Source organism: Canis aureus, chromosome 14 (assembly GCF_053574225.1).
Source record: "Canis aureus isolate CA01 chromosome 14, VMU_Caureus_v.1.0, whole genome shotgun sequence".
Lineage (NCBI taxonomy): Eukaryota > Metazoa > Chordata > Mammalia > Carnivora > Canidae > Canis > Canis aureus.
This window is the reverse complement of record NC_135624.1, coordinates 50,820,559-50,833,523: the sequence shown is the minus strand read 5'-3', so window position 1 is coordinate 50,833,523 and position 12,965 is coordinate 50,820,559.

Below are 12,965 nucleotides of genomic sequence, written 5' to 3'. Positions count from 1 at the left end.
ACATATCACCTTGTGTGAGTTTAAGGTATACAATGTGATCATTTGATACACATATATAGCAAAATGATTGCCAAAATAAGGTAAGTTAGCACACCTATCACTTCACATAATTATCTTTTTCATACAGAAGTTTTGGTGAAAATATTTAAGTTCTACTTTCTTATTAACTTTTAAGTATACAATATAGTATTATTAATATACCAGTTACCATACTGTGCATTAGACCCCCAGAACTTGTAAATGGAGAGTTTGTATGTTGCGACCAATGTCTTCCCATTTACCCCAATTCCCAGCCCCTGGCAACTACCATTCTACTTTCTATTTCTGAGATTTCTGAGTTTGGCTTTTTAATTCTATAAATAAGTGATATCATACAATATTTGTCTTTCTCTGTCTGACTTATTTCACTTATTTCACTTATTTCACTTATTTCACTTTCTCTGTCTGACTTATTTCACTTAACATAATAGGCATGTGTGTGTAATTTCTGCAACAGATTAATTTCAGGCTAAATTTCACCTATTCACACCCTTATCAGAAGTATATAAAATCATCCCACTGAACCTCTTCTAACAATAACTTCTTAAAAATATTTCTCAGTTGTTTGTTGATAAACAATTACATCACTGTTTAAATTTATAATTCTTAGATTCCTACTACATTGAATATTTTTCAAATGTTTATTGATCTTTTATATTTCTTAGCTTCCTTTTCCTTAGAGCAAGACTTGACAAACTACAGTCTATGGGCCAAATCTAGTTCTCAGTCTGTTTCTGTAAGCAGAATTTTATTGGGATACACCCACACCCCTTTGATTTATGTATTTTCTATGACTGCTTATGTGCCTTTTTGCAGAGTTGCATAATTGTGAAAGAAATAGTATGGTCTGCAAAGCCTAAAAAATTTACCATCTGGACCTTTATGAAAAAGTTTGTTCACCCCTGCTCTAGAGAATAGACTCCTATATTGTCAATCTCCTATTTCCTTTATCTTGGATTTTTAGTACTTTTCTTATATGTCTTAAGTTGATTTTTTTCCCCTGCTACTCATCCTCAGTAAGAGAGATATCTCTAGACTATGTGTTTGCCAGTAAGCAGGATGCAGGGATTTCCCTTGATTGTCCTTACTGAATACCAGCCTTCTGGTTGAGTCCTTTCTCAGGTTTACAGAAAAGTGATTGTACATTTTATTCCTAATTCCCAGTGTCCAGCTGGTGCTCATTAACCTGGCTCTGGGATTCTAAGAAAAGATTTTCTATCTCCATCCACAGTTTGTTTCACTGATATAAACCATTAATGAAATCACTGGCATTTCTATTACGTTTGAAAGGCATTATGATACAATTTTTATAAGCATGGATTCTGGAATCAGATTGTCTGGTTAACATATAAGGTCTACCACTTACTAACTGTGAATTTGGGTAAATTACTTTCACTCATTTGCAAATTTCCCATCATCTGTAAAAATCATGAGGATTATGCTATTATCTTTCTCATGATGGTTATAAGGAAGACAGTGCTCCCTGGGACATCCATGGATTCCTCAACATTTCCCAGCCTCTCTTGCTGTGATTGGGGCCATGTGACTAGTTCTGGCCAATATGTTATTTCAAGAACAGGGCAGGTAAGAACCAGTTTGCCCTCTGCATTCCTCTCTTTCTGTACAACAGTGCCCTTGCTTGGTATCTCAAAGTGGAGGGAACCTGAATCCTTGAAGTACCAGGTGCAGGAGAGTCTCTGCTTACCCAAATTAAACTTTGAATGAGCAAGAAATAAATTTTGTGTTGTACCAAAGATGGAGATTTGGAAGTTTTTTATTTTATTTTTACCACAACATAGTTTATGCTATTCTGACTAATAGGAGATTGTTCTAAACACTAATTAATATATAAAAGTACTTGGATGAATGTTTAGCATATTAAGTGCTGTGAGAATGTTTTCCTTCTTACCCCTCTTTTTATTATTAAAAGGACAATAATTCTTAACGTAGACTCTTTTGCTTTCTACTCACACCTTAATCCCTCTACTTATTATTCTACTTATAAAGAAACACCTGCATAAGGATGCACAATGTTGCCTCAGAGAAATTAGTAATCCACAAGTAGGTCTAGAATATGACTTAAAGTAAGTCTTAAGTAAGTCTTAAATATGACCCTGTGTCCCTGAGCAAGGGAAAGAAATACATGTGTCTTGCTACCTTCTCTCAGGTTGCTAGGAGTTCTGTTTCACGTGGGAAAGCACAAACAGACCATCGTTTTGTTTTCCCAGTACACTCCCATTCACCTTACAATTAGTAGAAATTTCTCCCGGATTCTGCAGTAGGCTGTTTTGTCTCTCAGTGTTAATCATTTTCATCTGTTTCATCATTTTCATCTTTTCACCATCAGTCTTGTTTCTGATCTCCACTGGTATTCATTCACTCATGCCTCTTACACAGATTGCATTCAGTCCATACATTCTTAATAAAGTTATTTTCATTCCAGAGCTGTTTGCTTTGATTACTCTTTCATTAGCTGGAACATGGGACATAGGAAAACAGATATGAGTAAGAGAGTTGCTGAAGTTCAGTATTTTCAATCCCCTATATTGTTGCTCATTTCAAATAGCAAGCCATCTTTTGTTTCTTCTTTGACATAGCAGGTATGCATAATGTAATTTTCTTGTTCTTGGAAAATGCAACCCTATTATTCACTGTCTACATTGGAGCTCCACTATATATCATCTCTCCATGCAGTTTTGAAGTCTATAGATTTAAGAAAGTATAAACGGGCCAATGATTTAACTTTGGGTGGAAAAAGTGAATAGGGGGCAAATCATGAGGGGCTTTAAATGCCAAACTTAAGACTTTGCTTTGTATGGAATATGGTAACTTGATACGATATGCACTTTGGAATGATGATCCTGGTAAGAAACATGGAAGGCAGGGAAGAGGAGGATGGTAAAGAGGCCTGGAGCAAGGTGAATAAGAATGTGGGTGTGGCCCAAGAGCATTTGGTTTACTGATTCACCCTTCAGGGAAGAGTAAGGAATGATGGACAGTTGTAAGGAAGGTAAAACTGATAGGACTTAATGTCTGGTTGAAGAAACTATAGGGTGATTCTAGGTTTCTGACTTGAGTCACTGTGAATGCTGGTGTCATTTATTCATAAAAATTCAGCCACAAGAGGCAAAGAAGGTTTTTGGAAGAGATAATTTCTCTTTTGGATGTGTTATGTTTGTGATGTCTTTAGAACAGCCTGTTGGGATGTCTGAAAGGCATTTGAATGTACAGGCCCAGAGCTCAGAGAAGGTAGCCAGAGTAGGGAGGAATAAAGAAGTAGCTCAGGAATCTTCAGTGGAGGGGAGACAGCTGAGAGATGGTAGTGCTGCAGGTGGAGCCCTGAGATGTGCGAATAGGCAGCTGGGACAGGACGAACAGCAGCAATGTTACTGAAGGAGAGCATTAGTCTGCTGTGCCATGACACCTGGGGAGTCCCAGAGATTCCAAAGGGGAGAGAATCTTAAAGGAGAGGAAGTGGATGTTCAGCTAATGTTGAGGTCCTGGTGGGACTCTGGAGCCAGCAAAATCAGGCATATTAAAGTGATCTCATTAGCACCTACTCGCAGAATGGTTTATCCGCTTGTCCTCCAGGGATTATCTTACTATTCAGTAACAGAAAGGCTCATGTTTTGCTCCTTTTTTTTTTAAATAAAGATTTAATTTATTTGTTTATGAGAGACACATGGAAAGAGGCAGAGACACAGGTAGAGGGAGAAGCAGGCTCCCTGAGGGGAGCCTGATGCGGGACTCGACCCAAGACCTCAGAATCACAACCTGAGCCAAAGGCAGACACTCAACCACTGAGCCTCCCAGGTGCCCATGTTTTTCTCTTCAAAGCACTATCTTGGTCTTTTGCCTCTTTCATCCACACAGAGACTATTGCCCCATGTGGAGGCAGCATGTTGTGAAATAGCAGGGACTCTAGAAACTTTCAGTTTAGATCTAAATTCTGGGTAGAAACTAACTAGGTAAAATTGGTAAAACTGCTTTGCTTCTAGGAGCCTCGGTTTCCATGCGAACCTCATATACTGTTGAGAAGATTAAATAAGATAATATAAAAACATTTGACATAGGTGGTTTTCTTTATTTATTTTAATTGATTGGTACTTTTATGCTTTAATGTCAGGTTGTCATCCAGAGACCTTTTTTCCCCACAAAAGAGCACCAGTGTACCACCTTCTGGCAAAGGTTCCAGTGCCCTTCACTGATGTCCAAGAACCTGACCCTCATTTTAATAAGTGTTGGCTTTAGCTTCCTTTCAGGTATGCATCTGATAGACTCTGACTAATTAAATAGAGTTCTCTATCACTTTGATGAAATTCCAGAAAACCATTCAACGAAACAGATGGGTTCTCTCCCCTTTATATGTGGACCTTGGAAATTGCAGTCAAATCCTCTGATAGTTCAGTCTTGTCTAATGCAACTACTTTTTTTTGAGTAGCATTGACAGAGATCACTGCCATCTCTGTTTCTCTTTCTGCCCATGAAGGTCTCATCTATCTCATTCATCTCTTTGAGATGCGTGATCTCGAATTCTTCTTTTATTTATCCCTGTGGTCACTGATTGAATTTCACATCCTCTCAGTAGTTCTTGGTCTGGGGTATTCTGTGGATTCCTCTAATCTTTTTGTAAATGGTATAGCCATTTTATTGGGATGTTCAGATACTTGATAAAAGATAGGGCTCTGTCCACCAAAACCCCTGTGGTCATAATTTAGTTATGGCCTCATTGAGAAAATTATTCTTCTAAACTTCCTAAGATGAGTTTTACTGGTTCTTTTCAGCTACCTCCAGCTAGATTCTTAAATTGTGTGACTCCTTCCCTTTGTCATTGTTAGCCTGGGACCAAGGGCATTGGGTACACTTGGGAAGCCTGACTCACAATCCCTGACCTTGACCTCAAGATATTTTAAAGGCAAAGCTTATGTATTGGAGGATTTCCAAAGCAATATGGAAGGACTTGTCTTCCTTTTTGAATTGGCTTGTTGATTTTTCAGGAAAATGAGCCATTACCACAACCTCTTTCATTCATGCCATTGTTTGATATCACTTTGTCCCTTTCAACAGTAGAATACTTAGTGTTTTATATCCTAAAGTGACCTGTATCAGACTATAGAATACTTTGTTTTATCTTAACCACCTTCAGAAAAAATGACCAAAGGTACTATCCTCATGGGCATCTTTCCTTATAAGTCCCATTGCTCTAAATAACTTTAAAATTAGTAAACTAATTTTCATTTACTGGTAGAAGCTATTTTATAACTTCTGTTAACAGCACTGTAGCCTACTGAAGAGCTTTTTGACATAATCATGGCCTCCTTTTTCATCTCTGGGGTTGCCCTTCTGTTTTCTGAAGTTACTTTAGGATCATCTTTCAGAAGGAAAACAACCTGGCATATAAACAACCCCTGAGCCTGTTTATCCAGAGTGGAGAATGTGAGGACACTATTAGGTGTGAAAAAACAATTAATTTCATGGGTATTAAGCATTAGTTCCAGGATTCACCTTTTGGGGCCAAGTGTCTCAGGCCGCTGTTGAACAACAGGATGTTGATGCAATGTCCCTGGGGAAGACAAGAGTCTAGATTGAATATTGCTGAACTTGTTTTTTGAAAAAATATTTAGAAAGATGTATGCTTTACTTTTCATCTTTACACCTATATACCTGATTAAACATCTATAAAAATAACTGCAAAGTTGAATAATCACCACAATGAGAACCAGATGCATTGTACCTCCTGAGAGAATGAAGAGATGTGAGAGAATAGGGGTGGGGGGATGACCAGGAAAGAGAAGACAAATGGGGCAGCCAGAGATGTGTCTCAGGAGAATCCTGGGGAGATGATTCTGGAACCTCCTCAGTCTCTGAACTAGGTCAAGCAGATTCAGGCTGAGCCAAGAACTCATAAATACCACTGGTAAGTGAGTTAATCATTTATTTGAATACGGAAACTATGCAGGGCCTCAGGGTTAAAGGTTAACAGGCAAGGTTTCAAAAACAATTACATTAAGTAGACAGTAATAGACTGCAACTAATGTCTTGTGTCCCCACATTAAAACAAGAAAGTGGTTCAAATGAACTAATGCATCCTGGATTCAACATTATAAAAAAACTATGACTGAGAAATTGAGGAAAGCTGAAATCTTTAAATAGAAATAAAAGAACTATATAGTATGTAGCATATAGCAGATATTAGGAAGTTATTTGTGCATATGCTGATCTTTCTGAATAGGTAGTGATTCAGGGAAGGACCTTGCCTTCATGTTTCTGTTGCATTGTGGTTGTATTTTGCATATGCAGGAAAAAACCCCAATGAAGTTGTTTATAGCACCAAGAATTCCCTATAAGGGATTTAATTCATCTGTACCTTCAAATTGGGAAAAACAGAAAAAAAATGAAATACTTATTACTTAATAAAATTGAGGAATATGTTTTAAGAAACTAGAAATAAATCCAGCTGTTATGTTTTACCCCTAAAAAATCAAGTGGCCTGAAAATGGATTTCTAGCCACCATAATAATAACAAATACTCAGAGTAGAGACACTATTCCAGGTATTTTACATATTAGTGAATTTAGTCTTTGTAAAACCATATAAAATAGGTAATTCTTGTCCTCATTTTACAAATAAATAAACTTAAGCACAGAGAGATTATATTACTTGCCCAAGGTCATACAACCAGTGAGTGGCAGGACCTAGATTTGAATCAGTGGATTTAGATTCTAGATTGCTGTAGATTTTTACTTTACTACTTCACTGTGTACTGTGAAACAAGCTGGAGTATGTTTAGAAAAAAAATACTGTGAAATTATTAGGTAAGGAGCATTTCATTCCATCTGGAGTATTCAGGGAAAACTTTATAAAGAGGTATCATGTGAGTTAAATAAATGAGGGAGATGTCAGCAGGTAGAGAAGGAAAAAGATCATAAAGGATTGGGTGGGTTTACCTGGATGGATAGAAGAGATGAAGGAGAATGTTTCAGATCACAGAAAGGGAGGAGAAATAATATGGAGTAAGATAATTTGGGGAAATAGTAGATAGAACAATTTAGCTAGAGAAGACAAATGTAGTGCTGACACAGGAGATAACCTTGGAAACATACAAATGATGGAGGGATGAATTTAAACCCTAAGGCATCGGGGAAGCTATTGAAAACTTTTGAGCTAGTAAATGACATTAATAGAACATCTTCATGGCTTCTACTAGACCAAGAATGGACCTGAAGACTTGGAAACCAATCCCGTCTCATGACTGAATTTAATTAAAAGCCAAGCCCAAATATAGAGCATAGATTTCAAGGGTCTCAAATCTTAGTTGTACAGTTATGTTATTTTGTTCACTTCCCTTTTTCATATAAAAGGGCTGTTGTAGGTCCTAAGAAGATATTAATGATAAAAACAAATAAAACTAGCTCTGTCCTCAGAGAGCTAAAAATCTAGTGGGAGAAGACATAATGCACAAGATAAAATAAAAACAATATAATAGATAAAAGAATAGGGGAAAAAAACAAGAAGGACAGGGGGACAGTGAGGGTGTTGAATTTTGAACAGGGTTTCCAGAGAAGACCTCTCTAAGAAGGTGACTTTTGAGTTAAGACTTAAAGAAGTTGAGAAAACCATGTAGAAGAAGAACTTTCCAGGAAGAGGGAAGAACAAGTGCAAAGGCCTGAGGTGGAAGCATGCTTGGTGTATCTGAAGAAGGGGGTAAAATGGCCGGACTGCAAGAAATAAGGGTGAGATTAACAGTAGATATAGTGAGCAAGGTAAGTTAGAGGCAGACTAACATAGGCCCACCTATAGGTAATAATAAGAACTTAGCTTTTACTCTGAGGAAACTGTGGTTTTTAAGCAAAGAATTGACATGATCTGACTAATATTTTAACAGAACTACTGTGGCTAGCATGTTGAGATCGGGCCATGAGTATGAATATGGGGTAGGAGACAATGGCGGAAGCAGGGAGACCTGTTAGGAATAAGGCACTAGCAATAGGGTATTCAATCTTGAATATATTTTCAAGATATAACCTATAGAATATTCTCATGGACAAGGTGGGGAGTATAGGGTGGGGAGCGGGGATAGTCAAGAACAGCATGATGGATTTTTGCCTGAATGACTGGATTATTGGAGGAACTGTTTCTTTTGATAGTAGCTGAAGGAGAGCTATCATGGCCTCAATTTAACATGGGATAGGTTGATGTCTATTAGACATTCAAATAGAAATACTAACTGGGAATATAGATATAAGATGCGGGATTCATGTTGGAGTTGTAGCACATGGATGGTAGTAAAGACATAAACTGGATGAGATCACCTAAAGAGTGATCATAGATAGAAAAACAGAGGTTCAATTACTGACCCTGGACATTGAACATTCAGAGACTGGAAGGATGAGGAGAATCAGGAAAAGAATCCAAGAATGAAAGACCAGAGATGTAGGAAAAAAATGAAGTCAATGTGATGTCCTAAAAGCCTGGGGAAGAGAAGTTTTCTTTTTTCTTTTTCTTTTTTTGGTGAAAAAATTTATATTTAGATTTATAGACGGCTGGCCTAAGTTTAGATGATCCTAATTTTGTTGGCAACATCCAAAGCATCATAGTCAGGAGCCAGTAGAACATATGCTTTCTTCTCTCCATCAGGCCTGATCAAGGTGTTGACCTTGGCCACATCAATGTCATAGAGCTTCTTCACAGCCTGCTTGATCTGGTGCTTATTGGCCTTGACATCCACAATGAACACAAGTATGTTGTTGTCTTCTATTTTCTTCATGGCTGACTCAGTAGTCAGGGGGAACTTGATGATGGCATAGTGATCAAGCTTGTTTCTCCTGGGGTCGCTCTTTCCAGGATATTTGGGCTGCCTTCAGAGACGCAGGGTCTTGGAATGTAGGTGACGTGTGGATCTTCTTTTTATTGTGACTGCACACCTTTCAACACCGCTTTCTTAGCTTTCAAAGCCTTTGCTTTGGCTTGGGCTTTGGGAGGGGCAGGGGCTTCCTTCTTTGCCTTCGGCGCCATCTTCGTGAAAGGGAGAGAAGTTTTCAAGGAGAAGAAAGTTATCAACTGAGTCTAATGCTGCTGATAGGGCAAGTCCGATGAGGCCTGAGAAATGAGCCCTGGCAGGCAGCAACCTTGTGACCTTGAAGAGTAGCAAAGGTCAGAAGGAGACGGTGTGGCTAAGTGGGCTTGAGAGGCTGGACCTACTCTAGTCTACTCTATTTTAGCAATGCCATTCTCTTGGTTTGACATCTTAGGTGGGTACCGGGTGGAGAAAAGGTTCTTCAAAAAAAAAAAAAAAAAAAAAAGTGCTTTCATGGAGCTCTGCCTTTGCATGACTTTTATCGTGTACTAATGTGTGGATTCAAGGGTTTTCTTGCCAGTGAACCCATATTCCTTTGGGCAAAAGGATAGGAATGCAGAGAAATGGGTGACATGATTCTAGTGGTCACTACAGCGCCCATCATACCTCCTCTTCCTTCACTCTGGAATCATACCTCACCCCGCAGCTTGCACATGACTTAGGTTGCTTCTCTTCCAACCGAGAATGGGCAAGTGACTAGGCTTGGCCAACCACAATGCAACAGAACTCCTCCGGCACAGTGATTGGTTCAAGGGCCAGCAGTCGCCATCACGCCAAAAGCTCCACCTTCTAGCACCTGCATCCAATAGTGTGCCTGCCTTGGGGAGGTCTGGGGTGTGAGTGGCTGGACAGGAGAGTAGACTTCAGCTCCCCCTAGAGGCCCCAAGTCATCAGTGTGCACAAGGCCGGAGGCTGTGTGTCTTCCGAGGGCAAATGGCAGGCTCCATCAGCAAGTGGGCAGTTGTCACTGCAGGGAGATCCCTGGCAGAAGGGCAAGTCACACAGGGAACCTCCCTTTCCGACTTGGCCCCCAACAGCTGACTCAGTACTTCACTGGAGCGACCTCAAGAGCTGCCTGGCTGTTTTGCATTATCAGCATCCATTACAAAGCCACATGATAAATGATGGCCTGTTTCCTCACTTCTGTTTTTGAGGGCACCACAAAAGGACATCACACTCAACAGTCATGCTGGCCCCGAGCTCCCCCTGCCCCTAGCCTCCCACTCCCACCATGAGTAAGATTCTCTCCAGTGCATGATTGATCACAGGAATGGCAGGACTCCAGCTGAAGCTGGAGAGAGAGGAAGGATGGGCAGTGGGATTAAAGTGGATGGAAAAGTTAAAAGAGTGAAAATTTTTATTTTTGCAATGTGCCCCTCTGCTAACCATTATTTCAAAGCTTCCTGAATGGAAACGAATCAGGAAACAGCAGTGAGACTAATAAAACCTTACAGGGAACAGCTGGGGATAGCATTGGTGATCATTAATAATACCACTGTTGTGTGGGGCCTTTGGTCATACATAAACTTGGCTAATATCCTTTTCTCCCCCAAATGGCCCCAAGTTTATTTTTTTGGATGATAAAAGTATAATTCAAAAAGTGAAGTGACTTGCCCAAGATCACCACCACAGTGGATCAAGACTGGGCAAAAAGTTAAAATTATGTCCTTGAGTTTAGTTTCTTTACCCCTCCGGTGCTTAACTTTAATGGCTGTGCCCTAGAGTTACCCCCTTTTCAGCCCCAGCGAAGGCTCCAGCTCATTTTCAGTGTCAGCTAACATGGCTAACAATGTTACTTTTGACAGAAAGCCAGCAAATGAATGTCCTAGAACAAATCTCCATTGCCTTCTCTGGTGATTGACCTGGTTGAGCTGGCCTGAATATTGCCTTATGCAAAAGTACTTCAGACTTTAAATAATTTATTTTCTTTGATTCTCCATTCCTTTTCTTTGTCCTCCTGGTCCTTTATTTAAAAAAAAAAATTCACATTGGTCTTAACTTCTCTTTCTGTTCATGTGCTCTTTCATTCATCCATCAAAGGAATTTATGAAGCAGCAGTCTTTACGGACACTTACTATGGGCCAGGTGCCATGCTAAGTTCTGGAAGCACAAGGACCCATTCTAGTTTAGGGGGTTAGGAAATCATTCTCCAAGGCACTTGAGGGATGAGGAGGCTTTAGCCAAGTGAGGAGGGGGCTTGAAAGTCTCCCAGGATAGTAGGTCCATGTACCTCAAGGCAATAGAAAGTGGGGTCCCTCAGGGAAGTGCCAAGGTGTTCAGTTAGTGAGGAGGGGGACTTGGAAAGGTAGACGAGAGTCATGAAGACTGTTAAGGGGTGTTGACTTTCTTCCGAGAAAGGTGGGTAGCTAGGAGGGTTTTAAATGCATATATTTCTAGTTCCCTCTCTCTCCCCCCGCCCCATAATTAAACCATAAATCAAACAATTTTTTATAAATACCTGAGTTCCCAGGCTCTGGGCAATCCCAATGCCTCTCTAATCATGGGTATGAATTCCCCCCTGCCCCAGGACCTTAGATTATAGTAAATTAATCTGCCTTAGTGGAGAAAGGAAGGGGCTGTGCTAAGATCTACTGATCATCGCATGGCTAGATCTAGTTTCAAGAGTGGCCCTGAACAGAAAATGGTTAAGAGAACTCCAGGAACTATGGAGATGCAGAGAAGGGGATTAGGGAATAAGCACAGCTAGGAAGAAACAATTCAGTCCCAAAATTCTGTGATCCAAGGCCAAATTCCATGAGTGCTTCAGAAGACACCAAGCAGTACTTAATAACTGCATGAAGAATCAAAACCCTACAACTGGGGCTACTTGTCTCCTGCTGATTTGTTTTGGGTGTGCCCTTAGATTCCAGTTCTTACTCTCCACTCAGGGAGTGGAATCTTGGAACATGCTGCTGCTGCTGCTGCTTTATCTTCTTCTTCTTCTTTTTTTTTTTTTTTTTTGACTTTTTACCCCTCCCTTTCACCCATGCACAGCCCAGTTCCAAAGAGCTGCCCCCGTTGAGACCATCTTCATTGTTGTTCCTTCTGCTTCAAAGTCATCCCAACCCCTCTGGTGTGCCCGGAGAACAACTGTCTTATCTGAAGCCCCCCTGACAGTGGAAGAGAGGGAATCCAAGTCTCAGGGTGACCAAGCATGGTTCTGCCTCAGGATCTTTGCTTGGGCTGCTGTGTCAGCCTGAAAACCTTCTTGAGGGATCTGCCTAACTACTTGCCTTTGCTTATATATTCTTGCCAAGGACCACCGACCTTATTTAATATAATGTCACCCACCTGACCAATCCTTACCCTACGTTTCTTGTCCTTTTTTGGTTATACACCTATCTTATAATATACTATGCCATTTATTGATTTACTATGCCTATTGCTTATTGTTGTTTTATCTAACTACGATGTAGGCTCACTGAGGGTACAAGTATGTCCCAAGTGTATAGAGCAGTACCTGGCATATAGTAGGTTCTCATTAAATAGTCACTGAGTGGAGGGGTGCTCTCTCAGCAGGATGATGCATGATTTTCTCCATTACTTTCACACTGTGTTGGTAGTGGATGCAGGTATCAAGGTACATGGTGTTATGCACAGGTACCATCTCTGCTCCAGGGTCCTCTGAGTTATTCTCAATATTCAGTAAATTCTCCTTAGACACAACAATGAAACAAAGGATAAGGAATTGATCTCTGATAGGTATTGAGGACCAAGGAGAAAAGATTTGATGCCAATAGGCAAATTTATAAACAAATGCTTTTCAAATGAGGAGAGGGGGATTTCTGAACCCTGGAGAACCAACCCTTGGTATGAACCCTCATGAAGTCAGGAGGTGGCAGGCCAGCAAACATTGACCACACTCTAATCAACAAGGTCAGTGAAGAATTTACATGCAGGAAGTCATCTATTTTTAATATTGCAATTGCTTTCCTGTTTTCCTTTATTCGGTATGTTACCACAGAAGCCCAGTTCCAAGAGTTTTGTTTGAATGCTTTCCTCTCTTATTTTTCTTTTTTAAATTTGGATGCAGCCTGATATTTCCAGACAGCAAATGTTCTCTCATTAT